Source organism: Pyxicephalus adspersus, chromosome 8, assembly GCF_032062135.1.
Source record: "Pyxicephalus adspersus chromosome 8, UCB_Pads_2.0, whole genome shotgun sequence".
Lineage (NCBI taxonomy): Eukaryota > Metazoa > Chordata > Amphibia > Anura > Pyxicephalidae > Pyxicephalus > Pyxicephalus adspersus.
In genome coordinates, this window is record NC_092865.1 from 2,621,659 (window position 1) to 2,640,471 (window position 18,813).

At 38.8% G+C, this 18,813-nt stretch overlaps 1 protein-coding gene across 3 annotated transcripts in view; it reads right to left on the bottom strand.

The window, feature by feature from the left end:
- PTPRF (protein tyrosine phosphatase receptor type F) overlaps nt 1-18,813 on the bottom strand; it is a 552,192-nt gene that overhangs the window by 428,293 nt on the left and 105,086 nt on the right. The window contains exon 1 of one of the 3 annotated variants that reach the window (XM_072419316.1): nt 10,004-10,103. The exons of the other annotated variants lie outside the window; for them this stretch is intronic. The gene's annotated coding sequence lies outside the window, so the exon portion shown is untranslated. Of the gene's footprint in view, nt 1-10,003; nt 10,104-18,813 lie in introns of those variants that run through there. 3 annotated transcript variants of the gene reach the window in all.

Here is an 18,813-nt window from a genome sequence, read left to right on the forward strand (position 1 = left end):
CTGCCAGCCAATGTCCTTGTGAGATTAGATACCAGGAATTTGGATGTCTGTTGCCCCACTATGGACCATAGTTCCATTGAATGGTTCCCATTTCCAGCAGATGTATTCCAGAAAATACCCACTGTAGACATCCTGCTGTCTCTCACAAAATGACTGATGTGCCTTCATTGCAGATGCATGGAAATGCTTAGGAGCAAACTACATTTTGTAGGTAGCTTGCTTGCACAAAAAGTATTGATGAATAAGCTGTTCACTAGGTAAGGGAACTAAATAATGAGACAGATGGGGTGAGTGTTTAATGCAAGCCAGGAGAGGGAAAATGCAGGATAGCTTATGACTGAAATGATTGAGGTAAAACTGTAAAAGGTAAAAAAAAAAACCCCATATCTGAACATTATGGCAGATGTGTGTTTTTAGGAAACATTGCTTTAGAGATTGTAAAGGGGCTCGACACCAGTACAACAGCAGTTGCCACGTTTGGATTTTTTTTCCCTCCGTACAGTAGCTTTATCGGTATACTAAATCCCTAATTAGGTGGATAAAGTATTATCAACCCAACACTACTTTTATATAGAACATTTTTGACTGATAACCATTTCTCTGCTTTTTTTTTTTTCATCCACTAACTTGGTATTCCAAATGAATTTTCTCAAAGTCAACTATCAGATGGAGACCCTACTGCAAAGGGTGAATTTCATTGGTGCACTGTGACGAAGTGAGAGTGAAAGATGTGCATCCCAGTTCATAAAACAGACCCAGCCATTGCACACATGAGGTTCACTGAGGTTTCTGGTAACAAGGTATTTTAAATAACATGGATCAACAACATTATCGCGCATGCTGGATACGTTTATCCAAGGTGAAGGTTTACCCATGGCACAGTATATCCAATAGTACTTGTTCAACCCCAATCGACTTGATCTGTTCATGTTGAAGATGTTTGGCTACCCATCCATGAAACTTTGTCAATTCTTAGAGCTGAGTAAGCATGATGAGTAGGGAAAGGTCATTATTATTACAGAACAAGTTGAGATGTATTTGATTACCTTTTGCTAGATATGTCTTTTGAATGAATGGATGACTGGTTCCCTGTGACTGCTAGGAAGTCAGCATTTCGGCCCAACCACTGCTGTCTCCATATTGTGATGACTTCACACATGAATAACAAAGCTGGAAAAGTGGCATGGAGCCACCTAAAAACTGACTTGCAAATGAAAGACCACAAGTGCTTATGAAATGTTCCTGAGATATGCAAGCACCCGTTACTGAATACCCGGGAGAGTCTGCTAAGGTTATCATTGCTACAGGTAGATGTTAATAAGTGTGTTCCATGCAGCAGCTCCAAAAGATGGTATTGCATTGTCTGATTAATTGGCCAACCTGATAACCTTCTGCTAGTAATACAAAAATAAGGATCAGCCAACTCCATGTATCATTGGAAGGGTTTACAGAGAGGCTGTGACACCTTAGGTTTTTGTATTCCGCTCTGATAATTGTTTGCTCTGATTTTATCTATCCTTATTAATGAGAGTTCGATTCTTCCAGGAACTCTGCATAAAAATCTTTTACGGGCTAAAAGAGATAATTTTATCTGAAACCACCAGTGGCAAGAAATTTCAATTCCTGTTTTGCTAGTGAAGCAGATTATATATTTATATATAATTAATTTTATGCTTTCAGCTCTAGTTTACATTTTTAAGGTTTGCTGGATCACCCAGTGTATTTTCTCCAGCCTTGGAAAGCTTTAATAAATCAGGCCCATTAAGTCCACATTCTTTATTATTGGTTCTGAGCTTTGTATAGGAGGAGTGGTATCACATGAGGCATCCTATAATCATTTTCAAAGTAGCCAAGCAGATCTGTAGGAAGTTTTCAGATAAAGCTTCTCTCGATAAGGACGTCCTTTTGCAGTTGCTCTTTTCTGTATGCTTCTTAGTTAAACATAAGGCTTTTATACGTTTGTTTAAATATATCTGCCCATGTCCCTTTTTAGGATTCATTTGACACAATATTGAAGTGTCTTTTCACAGAGAGTATATTCAGACCTAAAAGATGTATGTTTAATGATTTAGAGATACTGAAGGAATTCATCTTGGCTGCTCTTTTTAAAATATAGAACAAAGTTCAGGGCCACCTGCAGATGCCAGCACTGCCAATCTGTCTCCAGTAGATCAAACAGTAGCAGAATTTATGGCAGTTGATGTTTTTGAATGTTTTTAACGAGTTGTATCAACTGAACACTGATGCAAGTCTCAAAACTCTCGAGGAAGCAGACTACAAAACACGTCAAAGTTGAAACTGGATATATTTTGTTTGTATATTTGCAAAAGATAATAGGTATATGTCTGTTTTTAATGTTTAAATAAAGGAATTTATTCAATACTGAAGAATTTGATTTGATGGAAAGGTGCCTTTAGAGTCCTTGGATATATGCAAACAATAAAATAAATATTTAAATAAATGTTTCCCTAAAAATAAATGTTTCTGGTGCTATAAAAAGGACAATAGAGAAGAAAATAATATATATGGCCTACCAATCTGTGATTATTGTTATTATCTAGTATTTATATAGTGCCGACATACTAGGCAGCGCTTTACAAAGTCCATAGTCATGTCACTAGCTGTCCCTCAAAAGGTCATATCTAATATCAAATCTAATGTCCCTACCATAGCTTTATGTCTTTAGTACAGTCTAAGGCAGTGCTCGCCAACCTTTTTGGTTCTGCAGACCACTAAAATCACCGGCTCCCTACCGCGCATGGGCGGGGAGCTAGGATTAACTCAAAGGGGGGGGGGGGAGAAACCTCCCCCAGAGTGCCGTCATTATGACATAACCCCAACCACTTTCCCATCACAGATCTGAGCCTGCAATGGGAGAGTGGGCGGGCCTGGGAACTGTACGGGGGACGTGGTCCGAGGCTCTGGCTGGTGCATCCCCCCAGTGGAGTCCTTCTCCTGACCCCAGTCAGGGGTGCACCGTCCAGAGCTGAGGACCACCGATTGGAGACCGCTGGTCTAAGGTGCTCTCTCTACTCAAATACATCTTCTGTCTCATTTACTACCACCCATGAGCAGGAATTAAATCTAACCCAAGAGGGGCACAATATAACCATTTTCTCATTCTATCCACCCTCAAAAAAGCCTGGATTTTGCAAGCACAAAATAAATACTGTTTCATATTTTGTGCCCTGTTTTGTTTTACTCTGAGGGTGTGGAATCTATCACTGGATCATGGATACAAATTAATAAGTCCCAGATTTAGGTATGCACATTTGCTGGTGGGCAGGAATATTCTCCTATGTGTCAGGTGGTTACATACATCTGATTTGGTGAACGGCAATGCTTCAAAAACTGATGTGAATATGCTCTGTTGTTATTTACACATACATGCAGATTAGTGGATTTCCTCTTTAAATAAAGAAAAGTATTTCATTCTTCCGGGAGCAGATATATTTTGTCAGAATCAAATACAGATTGACTCGAAAAGCTTTGGCCAATCTGAGAAATGTGCTTAGCTATCTTTTTATTCCTTTTATTTTTCGATTTAAACAGTGAATAGGAAAAGAACTGCGAGGTCTTGGTATCTGGGACATTAAGATGAAATTACTTATTCTTGACCTGTTTCTGTTATGACATACAAAATATAATGAATCTGGCCGTATTTCCTGATAATCCATTTATAAAATTCCGGCCTTGTAGAGGAGGAATGAGCAGAGTCTGTTACATTTCATCCATCATGCTATGGATATCGGGTTGTATCATTTAACATCACAAACCCTGAAGGTAAACTGCCCTAATGCACTGAAAAAAAATGTGCCAAATTAATTATTAATGTTCACAGGGAAAAAACATTGACATGTCCTCTTAAAGGAAACTACACTGCTTTAAATCCTTTTTAAAAAAGTAATTTTGTTTCATTTTAATACGATATTCAAAAAATATACATTTTTTATAATATAAAAAAAATTTTATAATAAATTTTTTATAAATATAAATTTTTATTTAACCTCAAAGATCATTTATGCGTAAATACCTAGGTCAAATTTATGAATGTCAGTAGGCATTGGTGAACTTGAGTAGAGCCTTGGTATTAACTTCTAAATATTTTTTTAAGGACATGCTGACAATTAACTTTATAAATTGTTTTTACAAATATCCTGCATGGTATTGTATTACAGGCTGACATATATAAATAGTTAATAATATAATTGTACTTAACAATGATAGTATTAAACAGAGGCACACTGCCATCTACAGGCAGTTATGGGACTGATTTTTTTTTTTGTGAAGCTTTTCAATTGGTAAAGGGAAAATGTTGACTAACCTATCCTCGGTATCAGACAACATGCTGGGAAAAGTAAATTTAGTGATTGTTAGAAAGAAGGGAATAATAGGGTACACTTATGACAGAGTACTCATTTAACAATATGGGCTTGATTTATTTAATCTTCCCAAGGCTGAAGAAGATACACTTTCATCAGCAAACCTGGGTGGATCCAGCAAACCTGGAATGGATTTATTAAAAGACATTTTATATTTGTTTATTTTCAATCCTGGACTAGACCCATTCTATTTTTGCTGGATCACCCAGGTTCACTGATGAAAGTGTATCTTCTCCAGTCTTGGGAAGCTTTAACCTCCTGGGGGGTTCATTTTTGTCTGGATTTATACGTCTAAAAAGGGGTACATTGTCTTTCATTAAATGGTATTTTACATTGTAGGCCTGTAATTCTTAGGCATACCTCCCCCAAATGTGTGTGGCTCGGGGTTACTGCTATTAGCTGCTTTTTTTACCCAAAGCCAAACTCGGGGTTACTGCTCAGAAGGTTAGTAAATCAGGCCCTATACCAGAGCAGTTCCTTCACTTTTCAGCACCGGTAACCTAAATGCAGAATGGCAGCAGGAGGGGTAAGCAACCTCCAAGACTGGTCTTATGATGAGGGGAGGGATTTAAACAAATGCCCATACCCCAAAGTCCTCTATAACAGTGGTCACCAACTGTTTCCGACTTACAGCTTACCTTTTAGGCCTGCTGCTCGGCTCACTGTCCAGAGCCGCGCAGCACCAAAATTTTCTCGCGGATCACTGAATGGCGACCGCTGCTCAATAAAAGGAATCCCAAGATTAGAAGGATAGATCGTAAGATGGTAAATTATATACCCTGTTTCCCCGATTATAAGGCACTCTCTTATATTTTTTGAAATGCCAAAATATGCCCTGGGTCTTATTTTCAGGGGAGCTGTCTTATAAACGGGTGAGTGTCTTATTTTAATTATTTTTTTTAAAAATCGGGGGTGGCTTACTTAATGGGGATGTCCTAAAATCAGGGAAACACAGTGTGTATATATATATATTATACACACACACACACACACACACACACACACACACAAACACTACCCTCCAATCTATCCTAGTTCTTACTCCCTCCCCCTGCAATCCATGTAAGGAACTGCGCTGGACTGGATGTTTGTGTTTGTCTTCTGAATGCAATGAGTTTTTATGGAAATTATGATTTATTATTAATTGTGATGTATTGTGATGTATTGAGTGATTTATTGCACATGTTTAACTTGAGAAATGTTTTTACATGATTGTTTTGTGGTATTCTTTGCTGTCATTTCTACCTATAGGTTTCAAATACATTTCTGAGGAAGCAGACAATGTTTGCGAAACGCGTCAAGTTATAACCACATAAGAAGACCTTTTTCATTTTTAATATACTTTAATATCTTTAAAATATCAATTGATTCTCTCCTTTCCCCAATAGAGGGAAGAGAATAAACTGGGATATCAAAAAAGAAATGGTCCTTTTTCTTCCTTCTCTCACCATTATCTATGGAATCTAAAGGTTTAATTCAACCAGTGGTGGAGTTATCCTCTTTGGTGTCTTTGCCATCTGGCCCCCGCTCATCCATCTTTTGGAGAAGGACCACTTTTTGAAGTATCTGCATGTGATAATATGGTGTTTGGTAAATGAGTTGATGGAATATATTTATCTAGGTTTGATGTAAGACTCCTGATGAAGCAGGATTAGGATTTGTGAAATGCATTGAGTTGAAACTATTTGAGATTGGGCAGCACTGTGGCTCAGTGGTTAGCACTCTGGCCTTTGCAGTGCTGGGTCCCAGGTTAGAATCTTTGCCAGGACACTATCTGCAAAGAGTTTGTAGGTTCTCCCTGTGTTTGTTTGGGTTTCCTCCAGGTTTCCTCCCACAATCCAAAAACATGCAGTTTGATTTTTTTGGCTTCCCCCCCAAAATTGACCTTAGACTGTATTAATAACATATGACTATGGTAGGGACATTAGATTGTGAGCTCCTTTGATGGACAGCTAGTGACATAACAAGCACTGGGTAATATGTCGGGGCTATATTAATACTGTGAAATAATAATTATTGTTTTTTGGAAGGTTGTAATCAAAGGAGATTACATTCCAAGTATTTGTGATTGGTGCTTTTTCAAATGTTTTTATGAAGGTTTTTTAATAAAGTTTGATGGCATCTTATGTTTATTAATTATGTAGAACATTTTGCCTATTAGATACCTTTAGAGTCCCACATTCTGTATATTGGATACATTACTATAGAGTTGATAGACACAATTATAGGGGCTACTGGATACCTACGGCACAAAAAATTGGTAACACTAAATTGGTTGTGTTGTTCTCTGCCCACATTGAGAACCTGGCTGAAAAAAACATTCTGGGGATAACATTGGATCCATCCATCCATACATTGGATCCATCCATCCATTGGATCCATCCATCGGATCCATCCATCCATCCATCCATCCATCCATCCTTCCCTTTTTAGCAGAAATCATACAAGTAAAGTTTTAGATAGTTCTTATTGCAGTTCTTCATATATCAGACAACCCTGGAGATGCCAATGACAAGGTGATAACTGATGCATTTAATAATAAGGTGAAATCTACGTGTAAAATCTTCAACACAAGATTTACAGAAACCCGGTGCACTTTCTGAATGAGTGCTAATTACTAATAAGCACGCAGGCACCTGTGCTATATCTGTGTTTTGACAGCAGTTGTTCATTTTTTTTAGAGTAACACCTATCATCACATATTCCAGAGCCTGAAATAAAAAATATTCCGGTAAGACAAACAATTCAAAACTTGAAGCCTTCGCCCATCATAGCGCTGAGCCTGAGAAACGTCATTCGCTAACACCGATTGCAAAGTTGACAGAACTGAGCCCATTGCCGGGGGTCACCATAGCAACTGCAGGGATCAGCAGCCGAATGAAAGTCAACAGCCCGTGTGCTAAGTACCGTTCCCAGGAATAACTACGGCTCTAACAAGGGGCCAAGCACACAAGACATGTGTCCCATAATGCCTGTCCTAGCACAGACAGGCATTATGGGACCCAGGAACTTAAACACTGCACTGACTTAAATATTCTAAAGCAAAAAAAAAAAAGTTTTTAATAATGAAATAATAATTTGCAAAAAAGACTCCCTTAGTGATCCATTTTGCAAGCTTAGCACTTTTATAAATTGATAAATATCTATAAACATTTATAAATAAGAGCAGATATCAGTCTCTGCTCTCCATTATGTATTTCTGCATCATGCACACAGTGACCCATTCATGAAAAAAACAGGTTGCAGTGTGAAGTCAATGAAGCCCCATGAAGTTTACTCTGTTTCAGATTTGTAACTAAAGAACAAGCAGTGTGATATATTTTTATTTTAATTTATTCATTTATGTATTTTACAGAACATTCAGTTTTGTTGCTCTATATTGGCTTTAGAATGCTGCACAGTGCAGGGTACATCTATTAGGCACATTATTCTTTTTTTTTTAGCTGATCCTCCCACTAAAATGGAATATATATATTTGTATTGGACTCAATACAGTAATTCTGTATTGAATCCATTACAAAATTATTTGAATTTCCTACCGACGCATGCACCGACGTCACCAGGAAACCCTGGAGAACGTCTCTGCACACGCCGGGAGATGATCGAAGATGGATGCCCCCGGAAGACCTGCAGGTACGAGAAGGACACCAGGGGAAGCCAAAGAAACAAGGTAAGTGGGTTTTTATTGTTTTTTAGCAATCCTGAGTATGACTTGGGATTACTGCTTTTTGCAGAGAAAATCCACCCTGAGTCACACTCGGGATTGCCACTTGGGGGGGTTATTATACTTAAATGTAAAGTTCTACACTTGGGGGCTAACAACATGCATGCTTCATACTGTCTAGGGGGGATACATTTGGGGGAGTCAGAAATGGATAGATGGTAGATATGGTAGATAATAGATTTTAACAGCATGCAATGCCAAGCTGCAATATCTAAAGCTAGCAAAGTAATTTCTTGTAATAAAAGGGGAATAGACTGCAGAGATGGAGACATAATCCTGCCCCTGTACAAAGCATTGGTCAGACCACATCTGGAATATGCAGTCCAGTTTTGAGCACCCGTTCACAAAAGGGACATTGTGGAATTGGAGAGAGTGCAGAGAAGGGCAACTAAACTAATAAAAGGAATGGAGGAGCTCCGCTATGAGGAGAGATTAGCTGAACTGAATCTATTCTCCCTTGAGAAGAGACGTATAGGGAGGGATATGATCACCCTGTATAAATATATAAATGGTCCATATAGAGAACTCTCTTCCCCATTATTTACTTTAAGGTCATTACAAAGCACAAGGGGGCGCTCTTTGTGTCTGGAGGAAAAGAAGTTTAAGCTCCGGGTAAGCAAGGGATTCTTCACTGTAAGGGCTGTGAAAATGTGGAATCGGCTCCCTCAGGAAGTAGTTTCAGCAATTTCTTTAGATTGCTTTAAGAAAAAGCTGGATGATTTCTAGAAACACAGAATATAACTGGGGATTAAAGTTTAAAAAAAATGACAACAAAGACCAAGGATCCAACCAGTTGATCCAAGGAACATCCAATTGTCTCACTGGATCAGGAAGACATTTTTATACAGTGATATAGGCTTTATAGGGTTTTTTTTGCCTTCCTCTGGATCAACTATATCTTTAAGGTTTTATCTGGAATACTTTTTTCTCTAGTGGTTGAACTTGATGTCTTTTTTCAACCTGGCTATGTATGTAACTTTGAATGGGGATAGCTGAGCATCACAGGTTTAATTTCCACTTTAACGTATGCTATAAACAAGTTAACACTAGGGACTGACCAGAGTGGAATTACTTTGACTTAATTAGCTAGTCTAAATGAATATTGCAATATGAGTTAATTATTTTATGTAATATTTGTATTACTTATTCAATAGTTTGTGGGGTATGTAGGTTGGATAGAAGTGTGCAAATAATTAATTGAGAACTAGAGTATTGAGAGTATTTTACAAGCATTTGTATTATGCAAAAAATAACAGAAGGAGTGGGATCAGCTCAAGGTGTAACTGAGGTGCCCTAAAGCAAAGACAGAAGTCCTGGAAAAAAACCTGAACTGCAGAATAGGTATTAAAGAACAGTGCATGACTTGGCTTACCAGTGTCACGCTACATTTAAATGTTCCTTGATTACTGAAAAGATTCCTTTAAAAGAACGGTTCTCTTTTTAAGGAACTGGAAGGATCCCCAATTGGTCACAAGTAGTTTACAGAATTGTGAAAGATCTTTGTGACAGAGTAAACAGAGCTCACATTCTGCACAGGGCTATGAAGGATAAGATCATGCAATGCTGCCATAAGTTTGTTTCTTATATCTAGATCTGAAGAATGGACTGTTACCACGGGATTTCGGTTGCTGTAATTAGCAGTAAAAAACAAGCGCTTTTCCCAGCATTCCACCAGCGCCGCTATCTTGTCCTCTCATTCTGCCTGTCACAGCTCATCCCGCTTTCCTCATATATCTGCCCCAGTTCTGACCTTTCCGGCTGCACTGCACCAATCTGCGCAGCACCCGTGCTAAATGTATTTTCTGTATCCAGCGTCCGTTCCCGGCCTGCCACAGAAAGTCATAAATCTTGTCAGGGAAGATTGCCTGCCTGCCACTTCCAGCAGATCATAGCTCACCTGAATGTAGTTTATCTTTGTTTTTCAGCTTGAATCCCCGAACACGAGGTTAATCACTGCGTATCCGTGTGCAAGGAAGGCCAGGATACATAACCCGCAGCGCATACAATCCATTCTCTTTCTCCCTCTGTCGCTCTATTTTTAATAGCTTGGCTTTTGCTCTGGTAAGAAAAAAAAAAGAAATAAAAACTCCTCTGAGCCCCACAGATTTATTATTTACAATATTTGTACAAAGCTGATATATTATGCAACTCTAAACAGAATACACAGAACCATTTACATCAATGCGTCCCCAGAGGAGCTTACACACTCATCCATACCCCTCCCTTGTGCCAGTTTATGGACAATGCCCCCCTCCGGTCCAGGCTTTCTGATTGGGTCTGAGATTTATGTCATTCTAGGTGTTGGGAAATTGCAAAGTCTTTTCAGAAACCACGTATTCTAATACAAGCCATTTTATGAACATTACTAAATGATATGATAAAAAGAACAGCTTCATGGGTGTAATTTGAACTCAATACATGGACATGCTGATATAAGGATGAGTAAGGGTAATCTTCTCAATGAAAAACAGACAGTCAACTATGTAACCCATGAAGTACTGACCATAGGACTATTGCTGGGGATAAGCAGTACAATAACATGGTCCTGCTCCTGTTCCACCTCTTCTGTCTCAGCCACAACTCCCCAACATCCCATATTGCCAGCACCAAGCAGAGATGGCTATAAGATGTTGGTAGCCAATGCTATTGCTTTCTTTGGTTTGTGAAATGTTAGAACCACAACTACACACATGGCCAAATGTTGCTACTCTGCACTTTTCCTTTCACAGTGGCATGCAGCAGATCTCAAGAAGTGTAAATATTTAATTGTGGTTTGCTGTATATGAAAAAAAAAAACTGCAAAGCCTGTTCAATGTGTTGTTTAATGCAACGTACATTACTTTCCAAATACTGCATATTGTCCTTGCATGTGTTACTGCAATGCAACTACTAAAAAAGTCATTATCTGTGCCCAGATAAATTCATCAGGTCCAGATACTGCAAATGCAAATAGCAGTGAACCTTCTTCTGTAAGTGTGCCTAGGTACAGATCTTATAGCCTCAAAGCTGAATATCTGCTTTGTGTGAGATTGTTATTGGCACTGCTAACTCTGGTTGCTGGTTTCAGCAAATATGGGGTAAGATTTGTTGATGTCTCAACTGTGCTGGTCACTGCTCTATTTGCTGAAGATAACGCTGTACCTCAGGTAGGATCACCCTGCCTTTTTCCTTATTCTTTACATCTGTGCACCACTTCTCTTACGGCAGCTTATTTAATCCTTCATCAGCTACCTGATTATCAGTCATCATAGGGTGAACTTTGACATGCAAGCTGAGCTCATTTACCAAGGTGGCCATCTCAACACAAAGACACATGTCACTTCTGCACTGCTCACTGTTCTCCTTGCTGGAGTCTCTGACATGAGGAAGCAAAGCCTGGCCTCTACCAACATGGCCAACCTGACAGACGTAGAACAAGGCACGGCACATTTTTCTTGTTCTTTACCTAATCTATCCTTTCTAAAAAAAAGCTTCCTGTGTGAAACTGTCATCCTACAAAATGTCTGCTGAAGTAGAGGGCTCCATTTTTATTCAAGTGGAAGTGTCTGTAAATTCCTCTTACAAGTAATTGACAAATAAAAAAGGGATTGAAGGGTGCAGTGGGGTAGAAGGAAGCACTACAGTTTCTGAATAAAGCAGAAAAAAAACTGAATAAACAGTCGTAGTAGTGTGCCCTTGTAAGGTTTCCTGCACATTGATTTAGAAATATAACAGGTAGAGACTTAGGCACAAGCAAAAAAAATTCCCCTTGGATTCTGGTGGAAGATGCTTCAATACAAGGTGACAATACATCTCTATCTATTAGAGCAGCAAGTGAAGAGGAAAATGGCCAGACTAATATATAATGAATGCATTCCCCTTTACCCCTTTAGTATGGTGCAGCATTATAAAGGTATTTATATTTATTATTATTATTTATTATACAGTATTTATATAGCGCTATCATATTACGCACTGCTGTACAAAGTCCATAGTCGTGTCACTAACTGTCCCTCAAAGGAGCTCACAATCTAATTTCCCTACCATAGTCATATGTGATTAATGTAGTCTAAGGTCAATTGTAGTAATGAAATAATGGATGAGAACAATGCACAACACTATCAAAGGAGCTTTCAAGGGCCTGTTGTGCGACCTACTTGCAATAAATGAATAAAAGGTAATACAAATCAAGGGGTGCAACTATCCTCAATCAAAGAGAGCAAGGGGAGGGAGCGTGGCCCTGATGTCTGTTGCCCCTTTAAAGGCACTCATTGCTGCCCATGCCGCCTTTTCTTCCTTTGTTGATTTGATTGCCCAACAAATCTAGCCCCGTCTTTTGTGCACGAAGTGGAAATCAGGACTTGGAACGAGAAAAGGCTGCGGCTGGCAGCCATGGTAGATTTGCCTTTATCCAATAAAGACAGAAGTTGGGCAAAGGAGAAACAGGAGAAAGTGGTAGGCAATAAGCTCCCTGGGGTTGAAGGTTCCAAAGATAACATATAGGTGTGTTTAGGGTATACCATGCGTGTAAGTTGGTGTATGTGTGTTTAAAGAATGTGCGCATGTGTGACCCAGCAATAGTCCCTTAGTGGGTGATCTAGGAAACTTAAAATGGATCTGGTCAAGGAATAAACATTTTACACCAAATAGCAAATGGATCTCATTCCAAGTTTGCTGGATCACCCAGGTTTACCCATGATAGTCTATTTTCACCTGTCTTGGAGAGCTTTAATAAATCATCAACATCTTATTAACCTCTTGAATTACCATTTATTATGTTGTTAACGTTAAAACTTTACTCTTTGTTACATAATGATGATGTATATTTCTATAACATATTTTTCATATTGCTCAACTTGTATAGTATGTAGCATACCCCAGGTGTCTCGCCCCCTGAGGAAGCGAAACGCGTTGGAATACTAAGACCAAATATCTGTATTTGCGTCATGACCTTCAACCCCTTCATTGGGGACCTATTTTAATGAACTCTTTGACTAGAAACATCACCGTCTAGCAAGTTGTCCATATACCCCATGGACATCTACTTTATGATTCCACCTAAATATTTTGTTCTGGCAATTTAATATTACTTCTCAATAAGATTTTTGCCAACCTCTGCCTACTTCCTTCCCATTTTTCTTACATATTTATTAAATCAATCCCAATGAGGAATTGTTGACACCATAGGACAGGAAGTGTGTTAATGATGGGATGGATCATCAGGGAAAAATGAAAGGAAAAAAAAAAATGAAAAAAGAAAATGAATGCAGTCATCACATCTATAGATTGATATTCTTCAATTCTGCATATACTTCAAGGCTACAGATAACAATAAACAGGTTCCTTGTGTGTGATTTATCTGATGTCTCTGCCTTGACATATACAATATAAAGTGTTAGTTTTTGTCGGCTTTCTACTGTCTGAAAACATGATATAAGCCCAATTTAATTGCCAACACGCCAAATTTTACCAACAACTAAGCTGTCATTGGCTGAGTTTGACACAAACTAAATTTTAGGACAATCTAATTCACCCATCAAAGCTCGGGGCTCATCTGTTCTGTTTCATTCTAGAACGGCACCCAGGACGGGGCGCATATGTTTTCAAACAAAAGATGGAGATACACATTTAATTAAGGCTGCGGCGACTGCTATAAAATCCTGAATGAACAGAACAGTCTGAATTCGAATGAGGAGGAGGTTTGAAAAATTAATTTAGAGACAAAAATAAAGAGAATGAAACTCTGAAATAAATGTGAACTGTCACCTGAACGTAATTAAAATTTCTTGTAACTCTGTAATCAGTCTCACCTTCGCAAACCGCAGCGAGCGGCCATAGAACAAATCTACATCTTCATCAATCATTGAAGACAAAAAATAAAAAGCTACGGTGGCAGCTCACACATTTCAAACTTGAAGGATTTACCCCCAAACCCTCCAAATTCCCCCTCCCCCTTCGAAGCATTATATTTCTTTGCAAGAAGTAGCTTTTAATACTAATGTGAGAACATTAGACTTATAATGTGTAAGGGCAGCTGCTTAAGCTTAGGTCCTATTGACATAGGCAGGTCCACCAGAACTACCTCTGCCGAGAGCCTTTTTTCCTGTGAAGCCAGGTTTTAGGAGGACTGTTTTTCTATAAAAAGAAAATCAACAAGAGCTGAAGTCTTAAAAAAGATTTGTCGCATCATCTGCATAATGACTTTGATTTTCAGAGAAACATTCTTTAATGTTACACAGATGATCACGCATTTTACATATGACAGGTGTCTGTCACTAGATGCTAAAAAAAAAAATACTGGATCATTGGCTGCTTCCTAGCTGTAAGTTGGAGAGGCGAGATCCCGCGCCGCAAACATTTTTCCGGCAATCAATTGACACATTTACAATTTACCATCTGCTCATTCTGTTTGATCTGCACCTACAGTTTATCACACAGGAAACTCTTTGTGATGATTTATTAAAATTGTTTATGGCACACAGCCGACGCTAGCGGAGGAGAGACTGAAGCATAAGAGAGCTTGCAATCTACAGTGCATCTACCTGCACCGGATTATCAGAGGTTCTACAGAAAAAAACAAACAGCAAAGACCAATGACATGAAATTGCTGCCCTGTGACATCCACATTACATCCTGAAGTAGGTGAAACGCATCAGCAGAAACTAAGTACAGAAAAGGTCATGTGATCTTGGTTCCAGAAGTTCACAATTCTGCACAATCATTGACCAAAAACAATTACATTTACTCTAACGTTAAAAAATACAATACTTATTCACTACACAAACCATTATGTAAAGTTTTTAACCTGTAGGGAGACATGCCTTTTCTGCAAGAATGGTAAAGTTTGGGGTTTCCTAGAAATCCAGCTTCCCTGGTCCTGCAATTAGTGTTGCTTTATCTTATTGTCTGCATCAAGCATGAGCTCAAAACATAAAGATGAAAATTAGCACATATGGCGTCCCATAAGTTTTCCAAGGCTGGAGAGATTACACTTTTGTCAGTGAAGCTGGGTGATCCAGCAAACCTGGAATAGATCTTGTTCAGGATTGATAGCAAATGACTTAACAAATCCATTCCAGGTTTGCTGGATCACCCAGCTTCACTGTGGAAGTGTATCTTCTCCAGCCTTGTTGAGCTTTAAAAAATCAGGCCCATTGTATTTACTGCACTGGAAGATACGTTTTTTGAGATACATGCAATCTAAAGGAGCAATGCAAATGCACTAAATAAGGCCCTAGGGTAAATATTGTGATTAGGCTGACTTCCCATTGGCACTGGATTTTCACAATGATTACAGAACAGAAGCAATGTTCAGATATAACATATCGAAGTAGCATTTTGTTACCCGATCTAGAAAAACATGAGAATGTATAGTGACACCAAACTGTGAGCATAAGTTTGGGGTTTGCAGGTAGGCTGGTTGTAGGCAATGTCCCTTCTGCAATACACAAATATCTACCTGACTACAATATTTGCATTACTTACCTGTACTCACATTTGGGGATGCTGCCATCTTTATTGTCAACACCAGAACGATGTAACTCCTATGCATGTGCACAGCTTATTCATTCCCGGCCCGGTATGTCAGGATACGCAGAATCGTAGGCTGAGCTGTGTAGACAGCTCAGCGTTCACTCAGAAAAAGAGTGCGAACAGGCAGGTAAGTTTGTTTTATTGCAGAAGGGACATCACATATCCCTTCTGCAATAATAAACCTGCCTGCTCGCAATTTTTTCTAATTTAGGTTTAGTTCCACTTTAAGCAGGTTTTATTACTGCCAGGTCTGCTTGAAGGTTCTAAATGATCTCATCTTAGCAGTCCATCAGGGATTCTGATCAGCACTACAAAAACTACAGGGCTGATCAACAAATCTGTATCCGGATAATATTCCATTGTAATGGCAGGACACACTGTATATAATGTAACATTGTATTTCTTCAGATACAATCTATTTTCAAAATCAACAATGAAAGATCATGAAGGATTAGGTAAACGTAACGGTGTATGTTAACCCCCCAGGTTACAAAGCTGTAGAATGTTTGGTCTGTAGCAAGTACAAGATCCCATGGGACTATCCAGGCTGAGACTAAACAAACATTGTAATCCTGTACAATCCTTGTAATATACGGTCTGCAGGGTTTGGAGCAGAATGGGCAGATAGTGTATAAATAATAACTATCAAGATTTAGGAATTTATGAAGCAACATTGTAAACTACCTTGGAGTTCCCATCATTTTATGGGACCATTAAAGGAAAATTATATTGGTTTTGGGATAATTTGATTTTATTTGTAACATTTACACCTTTCAAAACATGTTTTATATCTGTTTTCTTTTCCAATATGTATACATTCTTTATATGAAGATTATTGATGTGACAAATGATTCCCAAAGCACAATGGAATAAAGTGAAAATGAACCTTAAAACTGAAATAGAATAAATGCATTCTTTATTGAGTAAACATTCACTGAGATGATGCATCTTGTATCCTGGAGTCCTTTTACTATGAAATACCTGGTGTTATAATAACTATGCCAAGCACAAAAGCAGAACCATGTTTGAAGAGTGGTCAGTTTGGGAGCTTTATCTACTATTATTATTGTTATTATTATCTATTATTTATATAGCACTGACATCATGCAGCACTTAAAGTCCATAGTCATAACAGAAATTTAATCAGATTTACAAGAATTTGTGTGCATGCATAGCGTGTCCACACTACTAGTGTTGCCGAACAGCCCTTCCACTTCAAGCAGCATGTGTGAGCATGGATTCCAGAAGATAACCCCTTCTGGAATACAGTGTACCCCGCTGCATCTCACACCATTAGGCCAGTCTCCTCACCTTAAAGCAGACCTATCACCAAAATATTTACTTTACATAAAAGGGTAGACAATGTAAAGTAAAGTAAAAATTATTTGTTTTTTTGTTTAAGGAACTTTTTTAAGCCCCTCCCTCTCTGTACTTACTGCTGTGGCAGTAAAAATGGAATGGTAATGCAGTGCCTCCTGGGATACTCACTTCACGCATCTCAGAGGTTTTCTAGCTGCTCCTTCTGCACATGCCCGAGATCTTTTTCCTACAATGGAAAAAAAAATCTCACGTAGGTGTAGTAAGGTCAGCAATCCAATTTACAGTAGGCTACGTCAGCCGATCTCGCGCCTGTGCAATGGAAGTTCGGTTGACTTAGCAAGAAGAAGAAAGACGACTGAAGATGGCGACGTCCGGTGCTGGGACGAAGGAGGGTTACATGACAGCATGAGAACCAATTGAGGAAAGGACCTGAGGGATCGAGGGATCTGCAGAAGTAAAGGTAAGGGTGATTTTTTAGATTTAGTTTCGCTCTAGGAGAGCCACAACTGACACACTAGAAAGGGGGCAGAAAGGAAGGCTATGTTGTCCCTCATCTTTGAAAAAAAAAAAAAAAAAAGTTAATTGAGCTTGGGAACTTAATTTAGAGCATCTTGCTATGTGGCTGCCTTTGACTGTAAATTTGGCCTGCACTTGCCAACAAAGATGGAGTCACTGGGAGGATCCAGAAGCAATCAACATGTTTGTTACCAGAGGTTGAAATGTAAAAAGGAAACTCAAGCAACACGAGATGGCTGAAAATACATAATAGTAATATGCAATATTTTGTAATGATCTTAAAAAAATATATTTTTTCTATTTATGATCATAATAAATGACGTGTGTTTTGGAAATACTTAGTGTTTTGGAAAAAATATGGTGACCATATGCATCTCCCATGCCGGGTCTCTTTGGGGTAGAAGACTTCACTCCTAATTCCCTGGCTATTGCCAGATTTATTTTGTATAAATGCTGTGTTTGGTGTCTGGGTACACTGCACTGTAAGTGAATATACATGCCTATAAAAATGTTCCTTCCCTTTTTATAGTGTCACTTACAATCTGTATGTTTTCTCAGCTGTGTTGTCTGGAAATACGCTGCACATGGTTTGTTTGTTGTCTTTTATTGTAATGTTGTTTGTAGTCTTTATGGCTTCTTTTTGGCTGCCAATAAATACATAGTTACAAAATATACTGGGCAAAGCTGAATTCTTTGCTTTGCGGTAAGAAAAGTTCCCACCAATGTAATATAACTGTGTTTATTGCATAAATAGTCAAACCAACAAGTCCAGTGTACTGGAGTAAAGACTAGATGTTCCCTTAGCCCCAAACTACAAATGGAGTTCAGCGGCCTGACCCTCATTTCATGCTGCCAAGGAAGGCAAAGAAAAGTTCTGATGTCATAACTGCAGCGCTAAAGTCTAATCTCACACTGGGGAAGTTCGCGCAATCTCTTTTCCTGCTCTCTGCTTGATTTTATGGGCCTTAATTTGTTTTTACTCTGCAGCACTCCCTGTCTGAACCTTCTCAGAAAATATGTGTGATGGTACATACAGATTTATGGGGTACAAGGGATGGAAATATTCCATTTATCGGCTGGCCATTACAACGGTCAGAGGGTAAAGATTCCAACTTATCAGTAATTTAAAATACAGTCCAATGCAGTTTATCCTGCGAGTGTTGTAGAATGCACCAAGGCCACATCTACCTGTAGGCAGCAACACCAGATGACATCTACTGATTTAATAACAAAAGAAAATAGTTATTTGCAAATCACCATCATCCAAGCAGCAAATCTTTTTTTTTTTTTTATGGGTCACACCTTTGGTGCCCAACCTGTGCCCACGTCACATACCCCAGAAGGCTGTGGGCTTCTTCC